The sequence below is a fragment of the Apostichopus japonicus genome, chromosome 2 (genome assembly GCF_037975245.1).
Source record: "Apostichopus japonicus isolate 1M-3 chromosome 2, ASM3797524v1, whole genome shotgun sequence".
NCBI classification, from domain to species: domain Eukaryota; kingdom Metazoa; phylum Echinodermata; class Holothuroidea; order Aspidochirotida; family Stichopodidae; genus Apostichopus; species Apostichopus japonicus.
This window is the reverse complement of record NC_092562.1, coordinates 30,178,292-30,205,834: the sequence shown is the minus strand read 5'-3', so window position 1 is coordinate 30,205,834 and position 27,543 is coordinate 30,178,292. Positions and strand designations below refer to the sequence as shown.

Below are 27,543 nucleotides of genomic sequence, written 5' to 3'. Positions count from 1 at the left end.
TTATGTGTGTATATTATGCTTCACAAAAGCCAGGTGTAAAACTTTATATTCGACGCAAATCCGAAGAGTACATTCCAGCGCATACAATTGCTGCATGAACACTAAGGGAAGCCGATTTTAAGCTGCAGCCAATTCCGGCTCCATGCGCTTTCAGGAATGGATGATGTCAGTTACATACGAAATGTTGGGAAAAGGAAGTTTTTGAAGGCTAGGAAGGTCATAGAATGCAACAAAAGGCAAGTTACGGAGAACAAGGTTGTGGTGAAATCACAGACACACTGGTTCAAGAAGCTCGTCAACTTCTTATTCAAGCAGGTGGAGGTGGCAAGTTTGCTTCTTTAAGGAGCTACCGAATTCACCAATTCACATTAACTACCAAAATTCAGGGTCTGTTGCCCACTGAGGATAGTTTTATGCACCATTTGAAGAGAGCGCTTTTGTCCTCATTGGTCATGCAAAATGAACATCTACCACAGCCTGAACTACCTGCAGCTCAAACCATTGGCTGGAAAATCAATGAAAATGTTATCGTGGAACCTATAATATCTACACAACCAGCCTTCCCAGTCCAAGCTCAAAGTATTTCCTTTTGTGTTTGTGCAAAAAGCAAGTGCAAGGCTAAATGCCAAAGTACTGTAAGTCAGCTAATGTACCATGTACTGTTCTCTGTAAACTCCTGCAGTAGGATTGTTGATGACTCAAAAGACGGAAGTGGAGATATGTGGAAAGAAGACAATTCAGATGAAGGAAGTGATATTACCGATATAGATGAACTTGATTTGATGGACATAGTTGTAGATGAAGAAATTGATGTGGTAGCATAGATGGGAGAAAATGAAATATAAAGAGGGATAAAGCTACATTGCAAAATAAATAAGAGGTAAACTGAACTCAAATGTGATGTACTTAAAGTGATACAAACCCATTGTTTGTTTCATTAACTTGCATTTCATAGAGAAACAGAGTCACATATTTTCCACCTACATTGTCTTATTGGCATTGCCTTGAACATCTTTTCTGACTTGGGGTATCATTTTGTCTGAATATACCTATGCTTATCATTGGAGGCTCTCCTAAAGGAGGGCTCTAATGACACAGGCTTCCCTAACCCCATTTATTTTCAAATTTAGGCTACAAATATGCAAACTAGCTCAGTTTTCCACCACCTCTCCCACCCCCATCCTTAAAGGGAGCATATGTGACAAAGTTTGGGAGTATCACATTTGTCCTTATGAAAATGTATTCCTAATGTAATATCCTTTCATTTGAAAGCCATAATGCCTTACTTTCATAAACTTCAGTGTTTAGTTTTAACTCCTCCCAACCCCACCCACCCACGTTGCCCAACCGAGCCAACAGTGGGTGTAGATTAATATTGTCGGTAAATTTTCAGCTTTTCAACATAGTAACAGGTAGATTAATATTCCTTGTGTTTTTTTCCTCTCATTTGATAGTCATATCTAATATCTATATTATATGAAATACCGTTTTGACCATTCCTTGGGTTCCCCTAATTCATGGGGAATATGAGAGCATTTAGGGTCTCCTCTCTCAGTATTGTGAAATATGGATTCCTGAAGCAATTCAGAGAGACCGCTCCCTATCCAGATCATCCACATTGGCAATGAAGGACAAAAAGGGAAGAGATTGCGACTACAAGCTCCCTCTGGTTTTCACTTTCCACCCTAATCACCCTCCTCTTCAACAAATCACCACTAACAGCCACAACATTCTTCTCCCTTCAGATAGACTCCAACGAGCCGTCCCTGGAAAACCCACCATCACCTTCTTGTGCATGCTGCTGTTCCACCTCTAACTTCTAACCCTACAACCCTTCATCATGGTACTTTCAAATGTGTTCGTACTTCAAGATGCATGGTCTGCAGCCACCACATTGTTGAGTCCAATTCCATCACCAGCCACTGTATGCAACTCTCACACACAAGACTAAGGGTCACATCACTTGCACGACCACTAATGGCATCTACCTGATCTCTTGTAGTGTTTGCGGAATCCAGTATGTTGGCGAAAACAAAACCACCCTCGAGAAGCGATTCTATGGTCTATGCTATGCTATGATCGAAACGTCAGGCAAACTTACTTTTACACATTCTCTTACAAAGGCTCTCTAGTGGATAAGCAGTTTTCTAACAGTTTTATTTTATTTTACTTACAATACATTGAGAGTAGGCTCTGAGGAGATCTAGAGTATAAGAGAGCTCTAAGGAGATCATAAATAATGAGAAATCAACATCGGAATTGAAGTACGAATTATGACGTCATGCGACTTATACTGTAGCCACTCTTCCAGCTGGTGGCGCTTTGCTTGTACGAGAGTAGATTTCACGTATAGAAACAAGAAAGTACCGTCGCGTAATTCAAAAACTAAGGTGATAAAGGTGACACACATCACTTGAAATGGTGATATCAGGTGCCGCTTTTGGGTGCAAAAATTGTCTAAATTGTAGCAGTGGACTGCAGTTTCACAGGTAATTCTTAGGAAACGATAGTAGAAGCAATTACATAGGAATTTAATTATTTAACTAGTGTCTTCTGCACAGCCGGTGTATTGCTATTCACTGGACCCTTGATATAGCTAACCTAGGCCTCTAGCTAGACTGGCTAACGGCTGTCCCTTCGGATGCAATATGACTAAAGCATAATGACAACTATTAGCAGGGGCGTCAATCCGATTTGAAACGTGGGGGGAACGTAATCGATTCGAGTATTCCAGCCGTAAGTACTATCTAAGCGGAGCGCCACCATCGGTTGGCGCGCAGCGTACCAAGAAAATTTCAGATTTCAATACCTGCCAGATCGCTGGAGATGGCACTTGCCAGGCTGGATAGCAGCCATCTAGTTACGTGATTTCGGGAGAAAACTACAAATTCGTCACTCAGGAAATCTGCAATAAAGTTCATGCGACCTTAATTTTTGGTGGATTATTTCTTTTATTAGTGATTCCAATTGACATGAACATTAGAACCCGGTGCAATTTGACAAATGATGCGGCGAACTGGAACCCCAGCCCCATATTGCCCTATGTTTCAGGATAGAATACCCCTCATTTGTTTGAACCTATGACAACTAAAAATCTGTGAATAAATTTACTTCGAAATGGGCACATTATATTGCACCAAGTCGGTAAAGGAATGACCGCAGGGCCTCAGACATAGGCCTATAGCAGGGTCGGCAACCTTTTGGAATGAATGGGCCAGATTTTATGAGTGAAAGATTGACAGGGCCGCACCTAACCAACGACCTGCTGTTGATTTCAAACCTTTGCTTCCGAGTACTTTCAAGCAATAGGTGTGTGCACTAATCTGTATTCACAAAAACATAATGTCAATACAGTCCAGTTGATAATTAATGGTGATAACAGACCTACCTCACAGCATCATTAGTGCAGATAAATTCTAAGCAGCTATAGTCGTTTTTTTTTTGTGATGAGGTAAAATAGATTGATTTTTTCTTTTCCTTTTGACATCTCACGGGCGGCAAAAAAGTCACCGGCGGGCCGCATGTGGCCCGCGGGCCGTAGGTTGCCCACCCCTGGCCTATAGGAACGATGTCCCAAAATGTCCCCGGACATATAGGCGAAGGAAGATATCCGCCGCGACTGCATGTGAGTTTCTCGACTTGCCGTCCGGGCAGTCATACCCCAAATGGTGCATTTCCTCATACGCCATTCTTAATAATTTAAATAACTAACTAATTAGGCACAGCCCAGATCCGAGTTCGTATAGTGAGCTTTGCGCAAATTTGGCCAAAAGTCTTCATACGCCAGCATGTTAAACCACTAATGAATTTTAATGCCACCCGTGACACACTTTTGTCAGTTTAAATGTTTTGTTAGGTCTACGAGAATGCATTTGTATGAAATTTGAAACAAGGATGGCAAGACAAACCACTTTAATTATGTTTTCAGGACCTCACAGAAGCGCATGTATCGTCAGACTTAGAATAGGTCCCATGTGAGTGGTGGCTAAAGTGATGAAGGCATCAACATAAATTAGTGGTTGTTCGTTGGAGTCCTCACGCAAGTTACCTCGGTTGCTAAGTGGATCTGCATCTGGTAATCGGGTGAATTCTGGTCGGAGCGTACTATGTAACCACCGTGTACCCAGGGACGTAGCTAAGGCCTGATGATTCTGAAAAATCCAACTGGATGGGTTTTGAAGCCAGAAAATTCCGACTGCTGCTTTGTACCCCCCCCCCCCCCACCCTCGCGCTACTTGTCAACGATACGGTCAGTGCCGTCAGATACCCAATCTTTCGCGACTGCACTTTTGTTCCGAACATTTTTTTCGATACATTTGTACGCACTGGCACTCATTTCACAAACTTATTAGCCCCCCACCCCAACCAAGTATTTTTGTGAAAATTCGGGCAATATGCTTATCACTTTTTGGGCACCTACTGAAAAGAAAGATAATTTGCAATGTGTTTTTCAGTGTTTAAAATTATATAAATATTACCATTTATGTTGTAACGACTTCCCCAATAATGATAACCAATATGGAAGGGTAATAAGGCGGAAAATGATTGTATGTTATTTGCATGCGATGTAAAAACCGACGCATGTCTATATGATATGCACATTAACATGTGGAACGCGCGAAATGTTGGTATTTTTTCCGGCAAGTCGTTTCAACCCCCAAAATCAAATTGGGATCCTACGCCTATGACGTTAGTTCTATTAGGCATTTTTTTCTTGAGTATCCAAAATCATATGAAGTTATGTACGGTGGAGTATAAGAATCGTGAGATACAATTCTCAAAGTGGCAAGGAAAACGTGGTAAATATGACACATTAAAGATCAATTTTGTTCGAAATTATTCAATTTTTAGGTTATGCACAATCACAGGAATAAATAGATAGGCCTAGATAAACTAGAGTGCGACAGTCGGAAATTCCGACTGATGCACTCCGATTTTCCAACTATCGTCAGTTTTACCAAGTTTGGGGTGAGACATCCCCACACCCAACCCCCCCCCCCCTTCTAGCGACGTCCTGTGTGTACCCAGTGTTCTCATTGTGGAGTAAACTCCGGTATCACTCAACAACAAGGTAACATGGGATGCGCTGTCACGGAATATGCTCCCTATTTCATTTCCCCAATATTAGGGAACGGGCGCCGTCTTTGAAACACCGTCTACAACTAAACAACAACTATGTACAGGCTTTGGCTCTAGCTATGAAGGGCTGTCTCTTATGATAATGACGGATCGCACTAGTTTTCTACTGGAATCGCCCGAAGATGCGGCGTCTGTAATCCAAGGAACCAACGAACTTCTCTGCTAACTCCTCAGGCTTCAACTGGGCTAGACGTTCGCGGTGAATATGGCCCACCATCACATGGTTCAGCCTCTGTTGAGTCATGGTGTTCCTTAGCCATGTCTTCAAACGCCTCAAAGCACTAAAAGATCTCTCGGCTTCCATCGATCTGGCGGAGGAGACGAGGAGCAACCGCAAGAGAGCTTCCACTTAACCAAAAATAGCCCGTACCGCTGAATTCATCGACTTGAATATTTGTCTATACCCTTCAACCGACGACGACTGGAACTGGCCTCGAAAGAAAGGCAGACTAAGCTTAAGATTGTCGGCGAGCTCAGGATACCAACTCACGAGATCTGGGTGGAATTCTCCATTCAGCAACATTGAGTGATATTCGATGATATGAATCCTGAGATGTGTAAGCCCTAACCAAATAGACACTACTCTTTTTCCAAATGTGTGTGGGAGGACATTTGATATTGTGTCCCCCACCCATCAAAATGTGGGGTTACGTGTCCCCCCCCCCCCTGGATTGACGCCCATGACTATTACCACCATCTCAGTTTACTTAAAACTGTATCCCTTACGATATATCCACATGTCAGAAAAACCGTGACATTGGATGACGATTTTGATGTCCTTTGCTTATCACTAACAATTCAGTACTAGGAAAACAGGCTCAGCCTATATAGGCCTATGCCTTGCCCTTTGTCTAAATTAGGTTAGCCTATTGTTATGAAATAGTAATACTGCCTTTTTGATGTTCCAGAAAAACTCCATCGAGACACCGTACAGGCCCCTTATATATTTATCTAGGTCAAAGATTCAGTTTCCCCACGAGAAGTTTTTAACTATCTTATTTAATCATGTCACAGGGCCTTTTCCCCAAAATAGATTCCATTGTGTCTGTGGAACATTCGAGAAGGTTCTTCTCACGTGGTATGGAAGTTTCCATAGAAAGGGGTGGACTTCCAAAGTCCCAACCAATCAGGGCAGATCAGTCATTTATCCAATGATTTTTATATCGTTAAGCTAATGCAGGATGAGCAGGTTATTGGCTGCCTTCTGATTATGCGCAGAGGGATTTTCGGTGGATTGTTTTATGAAAGGCGGCATGGGTGCCGCAAGTTCGTCACTTCGTCATTACTTCGTCACCATTTCATCACTCCTTCGAATTGCGTAATTGACGGAGTCAAATCATTGTAATTTTGTTTGTAAGAGAATCGACAGAGAAGAAATTATACCGAATCACTAATCAAATCCGATCTTGTCAACTAATTGTTTTTCTGTGAACTCATTGTTTTCTTCTATCTTCCGTTCGAGACGTCTCCTGAAGAAGCATGAAATACGGCATCAAGATAACCCCAGTACCTTTCTATCGCGAGTCCCGATATAATATTACATGTCGGAGGAGCGGGCTTGTCACAATATTACACTATGTCATAACTAAAGCCTAGAATATTTCAATCTATTAACATATCTAAAACTGTACAAATATTCAAACACATCCTCCATTTTCAATATATTCCCAACACTGTAAATTTGCCAATTTTATAGGCCTATCCAGTAATCTGAGTTTTAGGTAGGCCAAAGCCTACTCAGCCTAGCCAGGTATGTTCTGGACAGAAATTTTATAGGCTATTTTATGGAATAATTGCCTGAATTTACTCAACTATGATTTTAAGGCCTCATGATATTCACTAACAATGTTTTGACTAAACTTTTTTGGCAAAACGGCACACTCAAGCCACTACTCGTGCTAACATTACATCCTTCGATGATTGACTAAATGTAGACATGTATCAAACGTGTTTGCACTCTCACTTCATAACGTGGGATGTTATCCTGCATAAACTACTTTCAGTACCCAGTTTGCAACAGTAACATTAAACTGAGAACTGCATGCACAGTGTAAGTATTCTTCCTAGTTCAATTTCTATGGAAATGAAGCAGATTCACAATTTTACAAATGAGAGGCTTTCAAATATTGTTTGTCTGCAGCAATCTTCATTAATGATGCGAAAAGGAATATTCAGTAGAACTGATTATTTGGCTTAATAACTTGTCTTGCCTATTCAGCCTGAGAGAACTTCAAAGCTTCTATCATGTACTGATCACAAAATCTGATCACCTACCTCACATAATCTGATCATATATCAATCACTGAATCTGATCGAGTACCAATCACTTAATCTGATCATGAACTGATTACTGAATGTGATCATGTACTAATCGCTGAATCTGATCATGTACCAAGTACTGAATCTTATCATGTACTAATCACTGAATATGATTGTACCATCATTATGATCCTGTACTGTTTACTGAATCTGATGAAGTATCAATCACTGAATGTGATCTTGTACTGATCACTGAATATGGTCATGTACCATCATTCATTATGATCATGTACTGTTTACTGAATCTGATCAAGTATCAATAACTGAATCTGATCATGTACTGATCACTGAATCTGATTATGTACTGATCACTGAATATGACCATGTACTATCATTATGATCATGTACTGCAGTGTTTACTGAATCTGATCAAGTATCAATTACTGAATCTGATCATGTACTGATCACTGAATATGATCATGTACTATCATTATGATCATGTACTGTTTACTGAATCTGATCAAGTATCAATCGCTGAATCTGATCATGTACTGATCACTGAATCTGATCATGTACTAATCACTGAATAGGATCATGTACCGTTGCTGGATGTGATCATGTACCGATCTTTGAATCTGGTCATGGACTGATGGCAGCTTCATGATTTAATGATCAGACATGGTGTTTTCGAAAAGTTGGGGACCGTAGACATTTCTCCCTTCACATCCTAAACAGAGTCTTGTGTGTGCAACCACATTATCATATATACCAGAACGTCCCCACACTTGTATTAACATGATCAGTGCAACGGTAAAATAATATCTGTGACAATTGACAGTTTAGTGATATAATTTGATGTCGAAATTCAACCTTCTTCAAAAGCTTTCATTTGGTGTTTTTTTTTTTATATGCAAAACTAAAAATACAGATCAAAAGCTTATGTTAAACATTGTTAGACTAGTGTAAACTTCTTGAAATCCCTCCAGTACCTAGCCTAACATTGAAGGCTCCAAAATCTAGCCAATAATAATTGGACAAAGAATGACAAACAAATTTGGTATTTCATAAATTAGTTGATATGACTCAACCGGTATCGAACTAGTTCCAGAAGTGTTCCTCAAAACTAAAATATTTTGATTAAAGGTATCATTATTTGCTCCAGGTCAACTGATGGCAGAATAATCAAACAATGTATCTCATACGTCACAGAAAATAGCTACAAACGAGTGTTAATGAGAGGAGTGGATGAGGTCACCAAAGCACCACTTATTTGAGAAAAAAAAATGTGGTAAGTCTTAAAATGTAACTTAATGTGATATTACTTGAAATGTGATGTCTTGTTTGTAAAGAACATAAAGCAACAATATGTTCTGATTACATATTTATCTATTAATATTTCTCCAAGGGCTACCTTTACTGTAATAGCTGTAACACCTAAAAAGATTGTCCCATGATTTGATTTCTTCTTGATTAAATACGTTTAAAATATATTTGAAGAAAAGGAATACTGAAAGCTTCAGAAGTGATAAACATGATAAACATTGATAAAGATGTACACAATATATCCTAGTCTACAAATATATACTTCCACCTGTGTAGTAATTTGCATTGGTGTAGTTAATCTATGGCTATTTCATATATCATAGAATAGCCTTTATTTGACTATAAAGACACAATCCAATCCACAACGTAATTAAGATTCATCATATTATTATAAAATATTTAATAAGATCAATATGTTTTAACAATGGAAGACTCTTGATGGATATATATTCCACACTAAAAATTAGTCAAACTTATTAATTTGCTACGATTCTGACATTTGCATCGACTTCCATAACGATATCTAGAATGAACATCCTGAATGATGCAGAAAGTAACATAATTTCTACCTGTCATGCCCTTCCACCATCCATCCATTCAGTACTAATGAATATTCATAGTCTTGCATAAACATATACTGGTTCAAGCTTTCTAAAAGAAAATGTTACATTAAAATACAGCGCTGAGTCTCACACATCAAACATGAAGTGTTCTGTTGCTCAGTGCAAGCCAAGCAAAATACCAAGTTCAGTTAACAAGTTTGCATTTCAAGGTTTTCTTTCTCAGAAACTGTCAGTCTTACAACAATACAAACCAATGATAACACTCAAAGCTCCACACAAACCACAACTCGAAAATAAAACCTGTTTTCATTTGAATGACACATTCTACTTGGATCCTAGATACATTAGGAAAATGGTGATGGATTCTGTCAATGTGTGATTTGTTATTCACATGCATGTTTAAGATAATAAACTACAACATAGACATTGATAACAAAATCACTGACCAGGATCCAGGAGGATTTTTATATGGGGTAGTCAAGGATTTACTTTAAACAGTGCATCTTAAATTTGGAACAGGAGAGTGAGGTGGGAATGTTCATATGTTATGGTTTGAATAATCCATCTTCCATGAAACTACTGTACAGTACCTTATGCAAATGGCATACCTTAAAATAATTGCAACAATAAAAGAACAAACTCTACTTAAAGAAATTATTTAAACTATTGAGAAATGATACCAAATATTCCTACAAGTCTTTATACAAAGTTAAGAAAAGGTCATTATGGAACAAATTTGCAACTTCAATCATTCCAGGTTTGGATTGGGAAGCGAATTGATCACTTGTGGCTTCTGTTCATTAATATAATAGCTCTGATGAATTTGTTTTGGTCATAGTACCCATACATGATCTCCAGAGATTTTTTTCCAAGCCAGGATATCCAGATGTGTGGTTCTGTTCAGTTCAACTGGTCGCACAAGTATCACATCAGCAGCATTTTCCTCTGGTTCCATCCATGCATAACTTATTTCTTTCTTGACATTTAATTGAGGGAAGAATACTAATTATAAAATCTATTGATGTAACTCTTCTTCATTATTATGGTTCAATATATACAAATACTTGTCCAAGGACAAACCATAATGAAGTTTCTCACTCTAGCAAGTCATACCATCTTAATCGTCATGCTACGAGGATGCTCTATTAATAGAAATATTCGTGAAAGACATCTCCAACATTCCTGCGTGAACTATTTCACTTCCTGATACTTGCTTTCATCCTCAACCAGAGCAGCTTTAACAAGTTGATGACAAAGAAGATAATCATCCTGAAGAAATCAAAACAACAATAGTTTATGATTATGTTTGATGGAAGGAAAGAATTAATCTGAATAAGATTGAAATACAATGAAGGACATTTAAATTGAATATCACTTCATCTCATTACAGTTAAGTCAGAAAGGTATCTCATTGAAACTGAATGAAACTTTGCATCAAAGTAACATTGAATTACAATGAATTGTACTAAATATTAAACTAAATCACACGTAATTACAAGTGAATTACATCTCATTGTACAACACACATCATTACAATGAAAGTGAATTACACAACATCACACTGAAATTAAATCACACCACTTTAACCAAATTGCATCACACTTAGAGTGAATCACACAGCTTTACAATAAAAGTGAGTAACACAGCATCACAATAAAAGTGAATCACACATCTTTACAATAAGTGGGAATTACAAAGCTTCACAATAAGTGGGAATCACACAGCTTCACAATAAGTGGGAATCACACAGTATCACATTTAAGTGAACCGCATCTCATCACATCAATACAAAATAACCTCTCTTGCATATCATTTACTGTGCTTATTACACATACCAATGACTTCATCACATGTGGATTCTGTCCCGTAAGTTTATAAACTGTTTCAAACAACCTCCCTGTTTTACTTCCTCTGATACGAGATATCTCCAATAAAACGGAAACAAACACACCGCATCTACTGGCTCCATCCCTTGGAAGAAAAATGAGTAAATGTTTTGTGATACAAAAAAAGTTTATCTTCAGTTTTATGAGGTGATATGTGATAAAGTGTTCAAACAGATGATTCAGGAATTTGATACAAACTTGTAATTCTGCATAACATGTAAGAACAATCCATGAAAAATGTTAAAGCTGTCGGTGTGACTTCACAGCACCTATTATATTTCACATAATTAACATGTAATATTAAAACAAGGTTCATGGTCATTATACACTGTGATGCTGTAACATTTCAGACAAGTTCCTTCATAATACTTACATGCAATGAACAACAATAGTTTTCTTTTCCTCTGTTATTGGTTTTATCTTTCCAATCAGTTCAATAATCCCATCAGTCTGATCTGAATCCTGAGACCATTCAATTAGCTGATAGTGATCCAATGTAACCATTGTCTGTGGAGATTAATAAAGATCAGCAGGATTATCCCCAACCTGGTAACTTGGATTAGCTTCCATGGACTCCTACAGACAGACAGTTTCAGTGCTTATAACCCTTAAGTGATTGTGTCCAAGAGACAGAGGTCATTTTTATTTAATGCCTGCCCTTGTCTTCCTGCAAGAATACACCTGCAACCCTCATCAATAACTGAGTTATAGAGGCGAAGGTCTGTTAATCCAAAGATTTTGCATTGAGATTCCCAATTTGTTTAATTTTAGAGGATAATGATTCATGTTTCCGAGAGCATGTAGGCAAAAAGATTGTGTTTTCTCAAATCTTTTCTATGTTCACAATTTCTGAAAAGTTTAGTTTAGAAGATTTTTTATTGATTGAATATAAAAGACAATGATACATTTTGCTGAGATGATTTTTAGTCAATTTCAACTTTACCTTACTATTCTTGAAATTAACCATCAGCCTACATCGCGAGCAGTATTTGTCTTTATCTTCGACATCAGTGCATTCAACTAACATGTTGCCATGTTGTATCTTTCCACTGTCTGGCCAGTAGAGGCAAGTTGTCTGTAAAAGATGAAGATCTTTGTTAAACAAATATGACTGGACATAGGAATGTCAGATCTGCTAACTTGTACGTTTTTGCCGTATCTCGTATGGAAAATCCTTGAAAATATGGGCGCATGTTTTCCTTTTAAAGAAATACGGATTTTGCTTTCACCGTTGCATTTATAATTCGCAAACGTACGCGACTGCAATAATACTAGTCATGAGTCTCATGACTTCACTTGTTTGACCTTAAATTGAGTGTCATAACCACTGATCTAAATTTAGATAAGTGGTGATAACACTGTTTGTGCAACTTGATTGGCTGACTTCAGTAAACATTAAACCAAAAGACTGGTTACAGCAAACAGCATCGTTGATAACAGTCATCTCGGATATGAATTTTTTTCCAGATTTTCCTGTATAGTTTTACATTCGCACACGTACACCCGGAGAAGAATCTCTCAGTGTTGAACACGCCAATATATGTAAAAATATGATACTGGAGAGATTTTATATCCCTTTTTTCATTTTGCTGAAATTTCCATTCATCATACTCCTTTGCTTGTATTTCCCTTTTCAATGGTTGTGTCAATATACCATCAGATATCATTGATAGTTATTCAACCATACATTGGGTGGATGCGAAATTATGAGGGTTTTACTGCAAATATTGTGCTAATTTTGGACACCAAAATGTGACAAAATGGCTGTAATTGAGATGCACTTTTCTTAGTTTTTCCCATGTTATTATGCCGTGACTTTGCATTTTCTATTCAAGTGAAAGCAGAGCTTCAATTACACTAGCAAATCTCATTCACCCATCTCATCAACTGCTGGAAAATAAAGATCTTCATCTTTGTTAACGTACATATTTTTGGTGTCCTCATGCATAACATACGTTAACTGGTGGCAACTCTTCATGATTATAACCTAATCACACACTGCACAGTAGTGTACTAGGGATTGCAAGTCCCAGAAACTCACTACTCATGCTGAGAATAGGTCTAATGGCATCTCAGAGGACAAATTCATTCAAAAATACATTTGAAAAAAACTTGTTATTGGTTGTTAAACTGTACAAATTGTTCGGTGTCCTCAACATAACGTAAAAATACGTTAAATGGGCATTATTTCACTATCAACTGATAGTTTTGAATATCAAAACATTTGTAACTGATCAACACCCCACATACACTGATAGTAAACAGTTCTTTTACTGCTAGCAGTTCAATTCCTCTGTATCAGTCACAATTTGTGTGGTGTCCTCATTTCTAGCCTGCATAACATATGCTAAATGTGAAAATCTATTTTAGGCTCATGGCAGGAATTCTCACAGAATATTCAACTCACTTAATATTTCACCATGTTTGAAATAGCTATAAACTATTTCCATCATCCATTATGAGTCTAAAACATGGTTTTGGGACATCTGTTAACGTATGTTATGGTGTCTCATTTTTCGGTGTCTTCATAACATACGTTAACAACATTCACTTTGAATGTAAATTATTGAGAAAACTGAGAACTTCCATGCTAGGAAACACCTCATTTCCTAGTAGTTCTAAGGTACTCTATCTAACTAGTTGATGAAATTTGTCACTGAGCCAGTGGCTTAGTTCTATAACTCCAAATTCCTGCTGTGTTGTTAACGTATGTTATGGTGTCCTAAATGATCAGCCTCATTAACTTACAATGGAATGTAATAAGTACTTCAATTTTTTTTGTGTCATAAGATATCATTGACATTGCTCATATATATTCCCCTTCACTTTAATGGAGAAGGGGCTATGTTTATAGACAACTGTAGGACACGGAGTAACATACGTTAACATCATCAATTGTCTTTTTTATTTGCCTCAAATCCACCTTTCTTGATACTGTATTATCTTTTAACATTACTAATTGTGTTCGACATTCACCGGAGAACCAGAATCAGCACTCAAATAGATACCTTTGTGTAATTCATTTTTGAACATGCATGTCACACTTTAGAAACCCAGTATCAAATGACGTATATAGGAAAGCTAACGCTTACAAGTTACAGTATCGCATGACTACCTGAATACCATGCGTTTTTAAGAGCAAACAATTACCTCATGGCATCAACATTGAGTCAAGTATCAAGAAAAGGCAAAGCCAGGAAGCAATCATTCAAAGATGAATATGCAGAAAAGTGGTCTTTTATCGAGGAATCAAGGAAAGATAAGCACCATGTACTGTATAAGCTTTGTGGGGTTGATATTCATATTTCACATAGCTGGGCCTTCGACATTCTACAGCACTTTCAATCAAGGAAACATTGGTAAAACCCAGAAACAACAAGCAGAGTAAAACATCATTAATGAAATCTAGTAACAATTGCTTTGATGTTATAAGAGCAGATGCATATTTTATGCAATTCATACTGGAACATAACATGCAGTTTACCACTGATCACTTCTGATCACTTCACAGAATTGGTGAAGAAGCCGTTTCCAGACAGCAAGTTTGCCGCAAAGTTCTCTTGTCGTCGGACGAAGACTAGTGCAATTACAAGGACTTTACGACGGGAGACAAAAAGTGAGTAGACTAGCATATATCCCTTAGTTAGTCTTAGTTGTAGTTAATAAATCATCGTAATTTTGCACTTACACCAGTAATAATTGGGATAACGAAGTTGCCTGATATTTGTTAGGGTTTACTGAATAACTAGCCAAGCCTAGGCTAGTATATATATATATATATATATATATATATATATTTAGCTAGGCCTATTATCCTAACATACGCCTACTGCCAGTACTAGCCTTAGCAGTGGTACTAGTAGACGAAACGTAAGTTCTGGTCGTAGCCTAGACCTGTCCTAGTACTACTATCGTACTATAGGCTAGTAAGTAGGCTAGTTAATATACAATATGGCTAGGCCTATCATTAGCCTCAATAAATAGCACTACTAAGTACTTCTATTAAATAGTAGTAGACCTAACGTTAGTTCATTCTGGTCGTAGCTTAGACCTGGTCTAGGTTGCTACCATTGTACTGTAGGCTATTAATTTGTATGGCGAAGTAACATTATTAAACATGTGGAATGTGCATTATAATTGACTATATATTCTTAATGAACAGCAAGGCTTCGTTCTTTCTTCATGGGACCATATTTTAGTGTGTGTGTGTTCCTCTCTAATTTTTGAAGACCTTGCTTGTGAAATTATTATAATTATTAATTCTTCATTTAGCAAGCTGTTTATCTGTGGGCTAAGGCCTCTGCAGGCTGGGTTGATTGTGGTTTTAAGCTGTTTATACAATCGACAATACTGAGTTACATGGCATCATGTAGGGTTTTTACTTCTTTTATCTCTTTTCAGGTGATATTATTCACAAACTAAGACACACCCGGTTCTCATTGTCAACTGATGGCAGCTCCTATGGAGGTGCTGAAGAACAGCTTTATCCAATTGTAATTCAATTCTTTGATGAAGATTTAAGCAAAGTTGTGAGTGTGCTACTTGAAATAGCTATACAACTGAAAAAAGATCAACTGGTGCAAATATCTTTCCACTTCTTGACAATTCCTTAAAGGAGAAGAGTATCCCATGGAAAAATGTCATCTGTTTTGCTGCAGACAATGCTTCAGTTATGATGGGCATTCATAGAAGTAAATGTCAAGAAGGAAACCAAGATGTCTTTTTTCTTGGGTGTCAGTGTCACCTTCTTCATCTAGCTGCGGAAAAGGGAGCAGCCCAATTGCCATTTATTCCTGTTGATGTACTAATCTCAGTATACTACTATTTAGAAAAGTCTTCCAAGTGCCACACAGAATTTAAATCTGTGCAGAAGCTATGTGGTACTGAAAGCCATAAACTTTTGAAGCATGTTTGTACCAGATGGCTCTCTCTTGAAAAAGCAATTAACAGACTACTAGAACAATGGCCAGCATTAGTTGAATACTTCAAAAATGAAGCTGGTGACAGTGGTCTGGATTGCTGCAAAAAAAGAAACAGTGTTCATGATCTTAGTGAACAGAAGTCAAAGAAAGCTATTATGTCATCAAGTGCATCAAGCATTGCCATGCCTTCACATGCACCAAGGGTGGTCAAGTCTGCAGGAACATCCAGCACAACCAAGCTGCCAAGTACATCAAGGGCAGTCAAGTCTTCAAGTGCATCAAGCATTCTCATGTCTTTATGTGCATTAAGGGTGGTCAAGTCTACCCTGTCTCCAAGCGCAGGAGGAGCAATAGCCAATAAGTCAATGGTATCATTCAAAATCCCAAAGATAAAAACTGCACAACATCTATCTTCCAAGAGCAGCATACCCAGTTCCTTCTGAAAGTGTGAGAAAGATGACTTCAGTCTCATCTAAGAAAACAGTCGGACCCAAAGTGACCACATCAAACTCACATTCAGCCAGTAAAGACAGTTCATCATATTCTAAAGCTGCAACAATCTATTTTACACTTTCAGAGGATTACAACCAGCTTTACTGTTTGTTCATGAAAGTCACTATTACTCTCTTCACCAGGCTTAACTTGGAACTCCAAACGGATGAACCTAAAGTACATGGTTAAGGGATAAACTCAATGATCTCTTCGTAAGCTCATGCTGAGGTTTGTTAAACCAGAGGTTATTGTCAACGAAAATTCACTAGAGAAATGCAAATATACAGTTAAAGCCAAAAGTCAGATGAAGACATCATTTTAGGAAAGGATATCAGAGACTTCATTAGGGAAAGAGAGTTCACTTCAACTCAACTTTGTGAATTCTATCCTTCTGTTAGGAAGTATTACATTGATGTATGTGATTATGTTATCACAAAGTTTCCCTTGACTGATGAGCTTCTAATAATGCTAATGTTTCAAATCCAAGAAAACGAATGGATGTGTCATTTGATTCAGTTGCCTATTTTGTGAAATGTTTTCATTACATGGAGGATGTATTAGATCAGTTAGAAGTTGAGTTTGCACACTTTCAGATAGATACTGGACTGGCCGGATGATTCATTGATGAAAAAGCGAGCAGATGAAGCTTGGGTAGACATCTCCCACTGTGCATATTAACCTCTTTTACAAAGTAAAAATTAATACAATCACAATGGCCAGTTTTTTTCTCATTTTCCTTATTCTTGTTTGAGTGATTAACAGTTGATAAAGTAGTTGAAAGCCTTATTTTAAACAAAATACAGTTTGGGGGTGAAAAATACAGTATTAAGGTGTGGAAATACAGATTTGTGTTTTTGAAAGTTGGCAAGTTGTGTTGTCAAGAGGTTAATATGATGTCAACATGTAAATTAATGACAGAAGACTGAAATAGGTGATGCTAGTTCCTAAGAAATTAACATTTATCTACAGAATCTAGCCTGTACTTATACTTAACTAATCATGTTCATCTATTTGATTCAAGCAGACAATAGCAACTAGTCATAATCATAGACCACCCTCCAGAAATTAATGACAGAAAACAGACACAAGTGTTGCTAGTTCCTTGGTATTTTACATGTATCTAAAGAACCAACAGCCTGAACGTATACGTACCTCATCGTTTTCATCCCTTTGGTTCAAGCAGACAATAGCAGCACAGTCATAATCATAGACCATCCTCCAGAAATCTTCAGCAGTGGAAGGAAGAGGTGACTGGGTCATAATAAAAGCATCTTTACTGTAGCAACTCTAAGAAGTGAATTTAAGGGAAAACGGCAGAAATGTTCACTGCTATTGAGAAACTAAAAAGTTAAAGCTATGAAAGGCACAGTCAATGCACTTTTTACCAAAGATGAGACTGGTAAGTTTTAACATGACTTTTTGAACTATTGCTTTTCATTTAGAAATGTGTTTGATAAGAACAAATATGTCAAAGATGGAACTCAGAAACAAGGTATGATGCTAAAATAGTTAAAAGCAAATATGAATAGCCTATAATACTTACATTAATCACTGTAGCATTAATGTAATCTGTGTTACCAATTAAAGATCCGGGTGTTTGGAGGACAACGCGTGAAAAATCATCTGAAAATATTAGAAAGATTACATCTAATGAATTGTGACAGGAAAATGAATCTCTTAGCAACTCTACTTAATTTTCACATACCTATGTGTAAAGATTTTGATCATTAACAAATAGTACTGCCCAATACGTACAATTAGTGGACTGACAAATATTAACAGTAAGAACATACATTTTCAAAATTCCATGCTTTGTTTGTTTTGATCACACAAACCCATAAAATAAAGTCTTACAACACTTCTTATTCTGAACTATTATGCTGCTTACACAGAAACAAACATTTGAGTACATAAAGTAAAATTGGTTTGAGTTGAACAAACAGAGTAACAAATCATACAAAATAAGTAACAGGGAAGGTTAAGTTTATGCTGTTTAAACAAGAAACCATGCTAGCTCAAAGTTTTATGCTTATCAATCTGGTGTGGAGTATTATCATTGCTTTAAACTCTTTAATTAATAAAAATCCTACCGCAAAATGAAATGATTCCATTTATAATCATCACATAAATGAATGATGATTTATTTGTTTCAACACATAGTAATACAAGGTGAACAAGACAATATAACTGCTTATAAGTAAAATATGTGAAAGGAAGTAAACAAAGAAACCCTTGTGGGCTTAATCGAATAGAGTACTCCCATCAAAGAAAATAGAAAACCTTAACACCTAAAAAAGAACCCCCCAAGAAAAAAACAGATAACCTAAACAAATAAGACAAATAACACTATCCCCCCCCAACCACCACCACCTACTCCCACCCTTTACAACAGATACAATCAATAAAGGCTTTCATAGTAATTTTTCAGATGTCGTCTGAATGAAGCCACGGAAGTATAGGATTTCAAGTTCATCAGAAGATTGTTCCACAAAGAAATAGATCGATAATGGAGGCTTTGCATGCTCTTTGAATTACGACAAAAAGAAGTAGGTAAATGACCAGCTTGTCTTGTATTATAATTGTGAATAGAGTAACCAGTTGTATAAAAGGTAGCAAAACAACTTGGAAGCAGATTGTTCATAGCACGGTAAGTAAACGACAGAACATTTAAAGAAATTAGATCAGTGAACTTGAGCACGTTTAAGGAGGAGAATATAAATGACTATTATCACGTGGAGCTGAAGACGTCATGTGCCTCACAGCCCGTTTTCGGAGAATGAAAAGCTTATTAAGGTTAGTATTGAAGGTACCAGACCAAACTGAATTAGCAGTACGATAGATGAGGAGATATAATACTATAGTAAATAGATCTCAGAATTTTCCTTGGAAAGGTATATTTTAATTCAGATAAAATACCTACACCTCTAGAAACTTGTTTACAAACATGATTGATATGGACTTTCCAAAAGAGCTGAAAGTCAATACACACACCAAGAAATTTAATATTATCGACTCTTTTACGGCAAATACCATGCATATAAATCAGCTTTTAATTTTCTAGAGGAGTTTCCAAATACCACATAATTCGTTTTATCAATATTCAAAGACAGTTTGTTAGCAGAAAACCAATCATAAAATGCATTTAATAAGTTTCTACATTGCTGTCAGAGAAAAAAATTAGTGTCATCAGCAAAAAGGACAATTGAGCAATTTTTAGAGACATTGCAAATACCATTTACGTAGATTATAAAAAGAAGTGGACCTAATATAGACCCTTGAGGAACTCCGCACTTAACTGAACGATTATAAGAATTGATTCCAGAAAAAGAAACGTACTGTTGCCTGTTAAACAAATTACTTGAAATGAGAGAAAGAGCTAGACCTCTAATACCGTAATGTTATAATTTCCTCAGAAGAATTCCATGATCGATGATATCGAATGCTTTGGAAAGGTCTAAAAAACACACCAATACAATTATAATCCGATTAATTACATAAAGGTTAATAAATGTTGCTAATTGTGACAAAGAGGCCTTATCGTTATGATGTGTGCAGTCACGTTATGCTAGGTACAAACGATCTACCAATATGGCCTTAAGGCAATCTCAATAGTGTATTTTGTTTCAATGTGAGTACCAAAGATTCAACAAGGTTTACAATTTTCATAGTCTCTGTTAAATGTCTTTGTGTGCTTTTGTCCCTTCTGTAGGCCCTTCTGAAAGTTTTGTCCTTTCTGTTACTGTTACTTGCCCTTTAGCCTTTGAAGAAGATCCTGCTAGGATCGAAACGTCAGGCCAACTTACTTTTACACATTCTCCTACGAAGGCTCTCTAGTGGATAAGCAGTTCGCTAATAGTTTGATTTTATTTTTATTTCTCTTAAATGTTATCAGTCTAACACAGTCTCCACCCAACATGCCGTTCTGTTACATTAAGTACTAAAATTTTCGTTGTATGTGTGCACATTTTGCCTCAGCTATTGCTCAACCAGTTAATGAATGTACCCATAACGCAATATACACATGCAATAAAATAGTTACTTGTTACATGCATTGATAGTAAATAAATGTTTCTTAAAGGAACTTGCATAAATATTATATATTACCTTATTTTTGCATTAAACATTGACAAATGAATCAAAGAATGAAATAAATGTAATACAGCCAATTAAAAACTGGGAATGAATATTATATAATTTTGGATTGATATTACATGTTTGTGCTTTGTCGTATTATGTAACAGGATCGTTGCAGCATTGGCCTGCTGCTGTAATTGAGGGCTAAATCGAGAAAGTAACCATTGGTCAGGATATGTTAATTGGGAACTGTAGTTCTCAAGGGAACATTGCAGTAGCTTTGCCCGATTTTGGCTTAGGGAAAATATGCATTATGCATGTTGAAATGGTAAAAAAACAAACTCCTCACACCCAGCCCCTTACCCCACCTCACCCTAAACTACACAAATAAAGTAATAATTATACCTCATTAAGTAATTTACATAAAAGTTATCATAACTCACATGGTAAAATGGCAGAATATCTATTCTTTTGGGCATTATGGCTCTGATGGCCGACAGTGGAACTGTGCTGAACAGAAAAGTCTCTACAAGTCTCTAAAATCTGCAAAAGAAAGGACAGATAAATAACTTAACATTTGTAATAAAAAATGAGAAGATATGGTATAAAATTTGACTATATCAGCAGTGCTACTATGGTCACCAATTATCATTAGTTCAATACCCTGATGTAGCTTAAACTTTTTTGATTTATTAATTATACCTTTATGCATGCTGTCTAATTGAATACAACCATATCATACAAACCCATTAAAGTTAAGAATCTGCAGATGATATTCACATGTTGTTGCCTTTCCTCACATTCTTCAGCTTTAACTCATCTTTCTATTCCTCCACCGCTCTAATCATCATCATCGGATATCGTCCTTTTACATGACAAACAACTCATAAATAGAGATTCAAATTTAATTATTCATACCTAGGTCTGCCTCACCTTAAATTCATCTTTCTGTTTTTCCAAGTTAATTTCATCCTCTTGTACTTTTTTCTCTGGAGACAACAAATCTACTACCAGGCAATCATAGAGGAACCAGTACTGAACCTAGAAACAGTATAATGTGTACACTAATATTAAAATATGATCAAAAGAAACGCATATTCAAAGAAATAGATGTAATTATGCATAAATATATTCAAATTTGCTTTACATCAGGACATATCACTAAGCAATTTTGCTTCCTTGATCCAATGAAGCCCTATAAATTATCTGCTTTTGTGTTTTGGGCAGTAGCCAATTGTTTGGCTGAGGTACTTGGCCAATATGTGGTTGAGGAGTGCCCTTAGCCAGTGGAAAGATGGTGTGGGTAGATCCTAGAAAGAAGCAGGACTAGAACACATAAATATCGTTCTGTGTACAGAGCAGAAGAGGTCCTTAAGAACAATATTATTGTATTGATCAGTTAACTTTAATCATCATTACTTGCCTATACTTATAAGAGAATTGAATTACATTTTATGCAACTGGAAACAAATCATCTGTTAGTTGTATGAATTTGTGATGTTGTACCATATCCAAATGTATTCAGTGGTCGGCAACTCAACCCATCCTTAGTAATTACCAACCACTGGATAAATTTCAAACTTATATCAATATTTACCTCATTTTCTACCATGTTCACTCTGTCCTTCCTCATTCTGTTGACAAACGAGGACACACTCAAACCTGTCTTCTTGCTGTCCTTCAAGTTATCCATCAGACAATACAGGGCAATGAAAGTACCAGTAGCACCGACACCATTACTGAAAGACAAACGTATACTGTATGCACTAGAAGAATCTTTCCATCACAATAAATATGGCACTTGAACGGAAGACTGAAATAGTCAATATGTTGCTAGATTATGATGACTATAATCACAATGGGTGGTCTGTGATGTCATCATTTCTTTTGTATCATCATTTTGCTTATGTTGCCAATAATATATGCCAAGTATCTGCAATGTATTGTGTTCTCAAAGTTTGGCCAACGTTTATTTCTCATGAATATGCTTTGCCGCTTAAGATATATGATTCGTACAACAGACAGAAAAAAATATTCATCTTTGCAATTAAAAATTCTGTGGCATTCACCTACTAGTACTGAAAATTTGAATCATCTTTTTAGATATCAACTTTGATCACTGAAATATTCCTTGAAATATGCTCAGTGAAGATACTCCAGAAACCTTTGTTAGACAGAAACCAAAGTTGAATGTATTTTACAAAGCCCATGCCAAATCACAAGTATGATTACCGTATCGACACTGCACATAGCCTTTGGATGGGCGACTTAAAGTAAATGGAAGATCTGAACTATTAGGTTCCACTCATTTTGTGATAGTTTAAGTTATAATCTGTAGGACACATTTTATATAAACACAACATAAGACACAACCAGGCTGGCCTTCTTGCTGTCCATAAAAGTCATATATATGACAATACAGAGCAATGAATGCACCTGTTGCACCAACTCCATTACTGAAAGACAAACACATTACGTCCAGGACACATATTATATAAACACAAACTAAGACACAACCAGACTAGTCTAATTGCTGTCCTTGAAGTCATCCATGAAACAACAAACACATGAAAACTCATCCTTACACTAGCCTTATAAATATTTAACACAGACACAGATCAAACAAAAGAGCTCTACAATTTAAATCCTTAGAGCAGATGATTACTCTGTGAAGTATTTTAGAAAAAAGCAAAATATCTTTTGAAAGGAGTTACCTGCAGTGTACAAGAAGTGGATGGGACCTGGTAGTTTTGAGATCCTTTACTTTCTTCATGAAATCAATCAACAAAACTGACTGTGGAATTCTGTCGTCAGGCCAGGAGAGAAAATGGCAGAGCTTAACTTCATGGAGCTTGTCTCCCTGTTAGAAAAAGTAAAATGAAAAGTCTTCTAGATGACTAATACCTTCTTTGAGATGGCAATTATTTACTCTAAATATTACATTATGTACTTAAAAAAAGAGGATTAAGCTATGATTCTTGAGTCTGCAGATACTTAACAGAAGATGAATCTAAATAAAGTTAATGTACATTATACTTTAACCCTTTTCTAATTTTATTAGTAAGCAGTTGTTGGCTACGTCTCTTGACAATCTGTTATCATTTAATAAGTATACATTAGACAGAGCGTACCTTGACAATCTTTATCTCTCTAATAGATAAATCCAGATCCTCCAGTGAACTCTTATACCAGATCAGAGTGTAATCCCCAATTATCTTGTTAGTTCCTTCCGAGATGGGCCAGTACTGGAAAGATGACATCTAGTCCGGTGGATATAAGCATAAAGCAAAACTGTATTACAGCATATCATTTAGTTAATGTAACATTCAATTAATTAACATATTAATAAAATATAATGAAAACATTAATGCCATGTGCATGATCTCTCACTCTTCATTAATTTTTCTTGATGGTATCAAACATGAAAAGGAGTAATTGAATACAGCAAATTGAGAGAAATTCTTCTTAGTCAATATATAAACATTCATATAAATGGAATAGAAGCTGCAGATGGTGCATGTTTATAGTAACAGTGGTGTACATTCACTTCAATTAAGAAGCAGACTGCAGTATGTTTGAAGGAACTGGTTAAAAATAAAGCCTGAGTGCCAAGGAGGATGCACAGATCTCCAAACTACTCTGTTATCGTCCGTCCATGTTCAAAGTTTTATTAGAGAAAAACAAAACATGAATTCTTTGTTTTAAACGTATTACCTTTGGCTGTGAGAGATTGATAATGACCTCCACTTTCTCAAACCAGACCATTTTCCAAAACATCTCAGCTGTCCTCTCATTCGGATCTATAAAAACAAGCAAGCATTTCAAACATTGGCGAGCAGTTACATGTAACTACAATGCTATGTAATAATCATAACAAATAAATTCAGGACTCAATTACCATATATGCAAATATATGTAATATAACCTAAATAAGGAAGATATGCATGCATATGGAATACATATATGAACCAGTTTCCATTTGATGTTACAAAAAATCTGCATCAAACTAGGAATCTAAATGGAATAAAATTAGATTCATAATACGCAAAAGCTTGGATAAATATTTCTTTACAATACTAATAAATACATACCTTGCGCGGCAATAAATGTCTGTGGGTGTTGCACCTAAAAATATAAACAAAAGCCCAATATGTGAGTTTGGAAGTTTCTTCTCATGACAAAACTATATGCAAAGCTAAAAGGAGAAAATAAACACATTTTCTCTAATTCCTGCAAAGTTTATTCTGAGAAATTTAATTACTGACTATAGGTTTTAATTTCGTGGCATTGATATTCCCAGAATTGAGAAGGTTTACATATTGTGTACGAAAACCTTTAGGTACTGATATCTTAGAAGTGAAATACTCATTATAGTAATATGACCAAAATAAAATAGCTGAGTCATCTTATAATGGTTGAAGTAAAAGCAAGAAGTTTACATAAAATTGCTTATGATTTCTGCAAAATAAACTACATGTAATCAGTGAAGAGCATAGGGTCTTTAACAAAAATATACTGTTGCAAAAAAGTGATGTTTGTGAGCAACTTAAAACCCATGGTCATCATTTCAATCATAGCAGTGGTGTGCACAAAGGGGAATGCTGGGGTGGCAGGACTCCCTCCCCACCTCCATTATCAGTCAGGGGATCTTTTCGCATTTCAAAAGCATATCTCAGCACTACTTAACCCTTAGACCTAAAGTGTAGTCTAAATATACCTTGCCATGCACCATCTGATGTCTAAGCTTTGAAGCTTTCTCTGGGAAAGCACCCCACTATCTGAGAGTCTCATTCAAACACTGTGAAACCACACTTATCTTTTGTAACATTATTTCATCCACCTACAACCCATCCTGTAGGTCCATACCCCTACAAAAATTAGTCTAGGAAATTAAAGATTCCATCCTCATCCCAACACCAAACTCTCCATCCTACTTTTGAATCCTGCACATCACTGATTCATATAACATATCAGCATTAGCACTTGACTAGATCCTATAAAATAACAGGCTACAAATTAAAATTTCAGATGAAAGTGTTAATGTAAATTTGGATATGATTAACCCAAAGATCATCAAAACAGACATCTATTTTTTTCTTTTATTCTGTCAAACTACAATATGCACGAAGAGGATTTAAAATGTTTATGATTTTGTATTCATGGTAATCTTAATAAGTGTATCTATACATACAATATCTACAATAAGTTTTGTTATCCCATGTACATACAAAAACATTTCTAATTTAATGTGTACTGTACCTGAGTCCTATCATAGCTAACAAAGCAATACAAATGTGTTTCAGTTCACAGACACATCATAATAAAGAATTTAATATTAACAAGCATAAAGTTGCTATCAAATAGAGAAGTTCTTTGATGCAAATGTTTGCATTCAGTTGTGTCTGACAGTCATTCTTGATTAGTTTTTTTTTCTGCAATGGGTATACTGCAGTTATGTCACCAACCTGCACCGCTTAACTATGACATCAGCTGTAAATACTGGCTGATTTATCCATTCTTGCACCAAATGATCATAGAATGAATCATGTCTACTAGTTTCATTTGAGTTATATCCACATTTTCACCTTAAAATTTGCAAATATATATTTCTGTCCCAACTGGGCAACTGAAATCTCTTCTAGTACAAACATATAAAGCAGCAACATGTCTTAGATGTAAGCTTGATACCATACATTTGCAATCATATAAACACCAATATAAAGAAAGTTAGTTTACCACAACCTTTTTGTAGGATGGAAAATGGAAAATACTACAAATGAAAAAAAAAAAACAGAATTTGCAAAAGAATAGAAATGAAAAATAATACAAAATAAAGAAGTTCCTGTGAAAGAGTGCTGCCATGCTACCACAGATATATTATGCAAAGATTCATCTATTATTGAACCATTTCTTTTGTTTAGCAAGCTGAGCTTAAGGACTCTCCCAGATTGAATATCTTACTTTGATGTAATTTGCATTAATGTAGCCAATATCTGACCCACTAGAGTCCTTATGCAGTTTAACTCTTGAATGATCATCTGTAGGGAATAAATGTGAACACTTTCAAGTCATAAGATGTCAACAGGTGATTCTTCCAAAGAATTACTCTCTGTCTCTCTCCATTTCTTTTCGTCTTTGTAAAACAAGAGTGCACCATGAGACTGTGTGGCATTTGAAATGAAAGTTAAGTTAAACAATACCAGAGTTAGTTATGAATCTGTTTGCCTCAGTTGCTTAAGGCAGTTGTAAATGTTATCTTTGTCAAAATGCCTTGATCTGAAGAAACAAGGAGCAATATCAATACTATTAGAATATTATGCAAAGTAGAGAACAAGGAGCAGATCTAGCTCCATGGAGTTATGCCAACTAAATTGTGCTTCAATTTTCTACAGTTAGGGAACAACATATCAGCAACACAAACTTGAGAATAAAAGATTTAGCTCACTGTCTGAGATGAAATACAACCTTTATTGATCTTTCCTATTCCAATATTGTGCATTCCTACAACACCATTTAGATACACTGAACCATTATATTGAATGTGTAGTATATGACCTATTCACTTACAAGGTAATATTCCACTGTCTTGGTTCTCATCCTTCAGAATCCCAACAGTCCATGGATGCTGCTGGCCATGTGGTAGTTTCTGTGAAATGTTGAAAAAAATGAAACTTATCCATGACATAGCACTAGGCATACAACCCATGATAGAGCAGTGGCTCAGGGTCTTAATACTTGGAGGGGCAAATTAAGGTGTCAGGTCGGAATGACCCAACGGTATCGCAGGAGCTTGTGGGGTCCAGGGGTTTGCATACAGACCCTGATGGGGTCCATGGCACATCCTGGTGGGGAGCAAAGCTTCAGAAAGGTTTGAGGTAGTTACAA

At 36.4% G+C, this 27,543-nt stretch overlaps 1 protein-coding gene and 2 pseudogenes across 1 annotated transcript in view; 2 read left to right on the top strand and 1 right to left on the bottom strand.

Annotated features, from left to right (window-relative positions):
* The window catches only part of LOC139955788 (uncharacterized), a 491,243-nt gene that overhangs the window by 180,231 nt on the left and 283,469 nt on the right, over nucleotides 1-27,543 (bottom strand). The gene's annotated exons all lie outside the window — the stretch shown is intronic.
* LOC139955820 (uncharacterized) lies at nucleotides 12,292-16,564 on the top strand (annotated as a pseudogene).
* Nucleotides 16,549-17,201, top strand: LOC139975632 (uncharacterized; annotated as a pseudogene).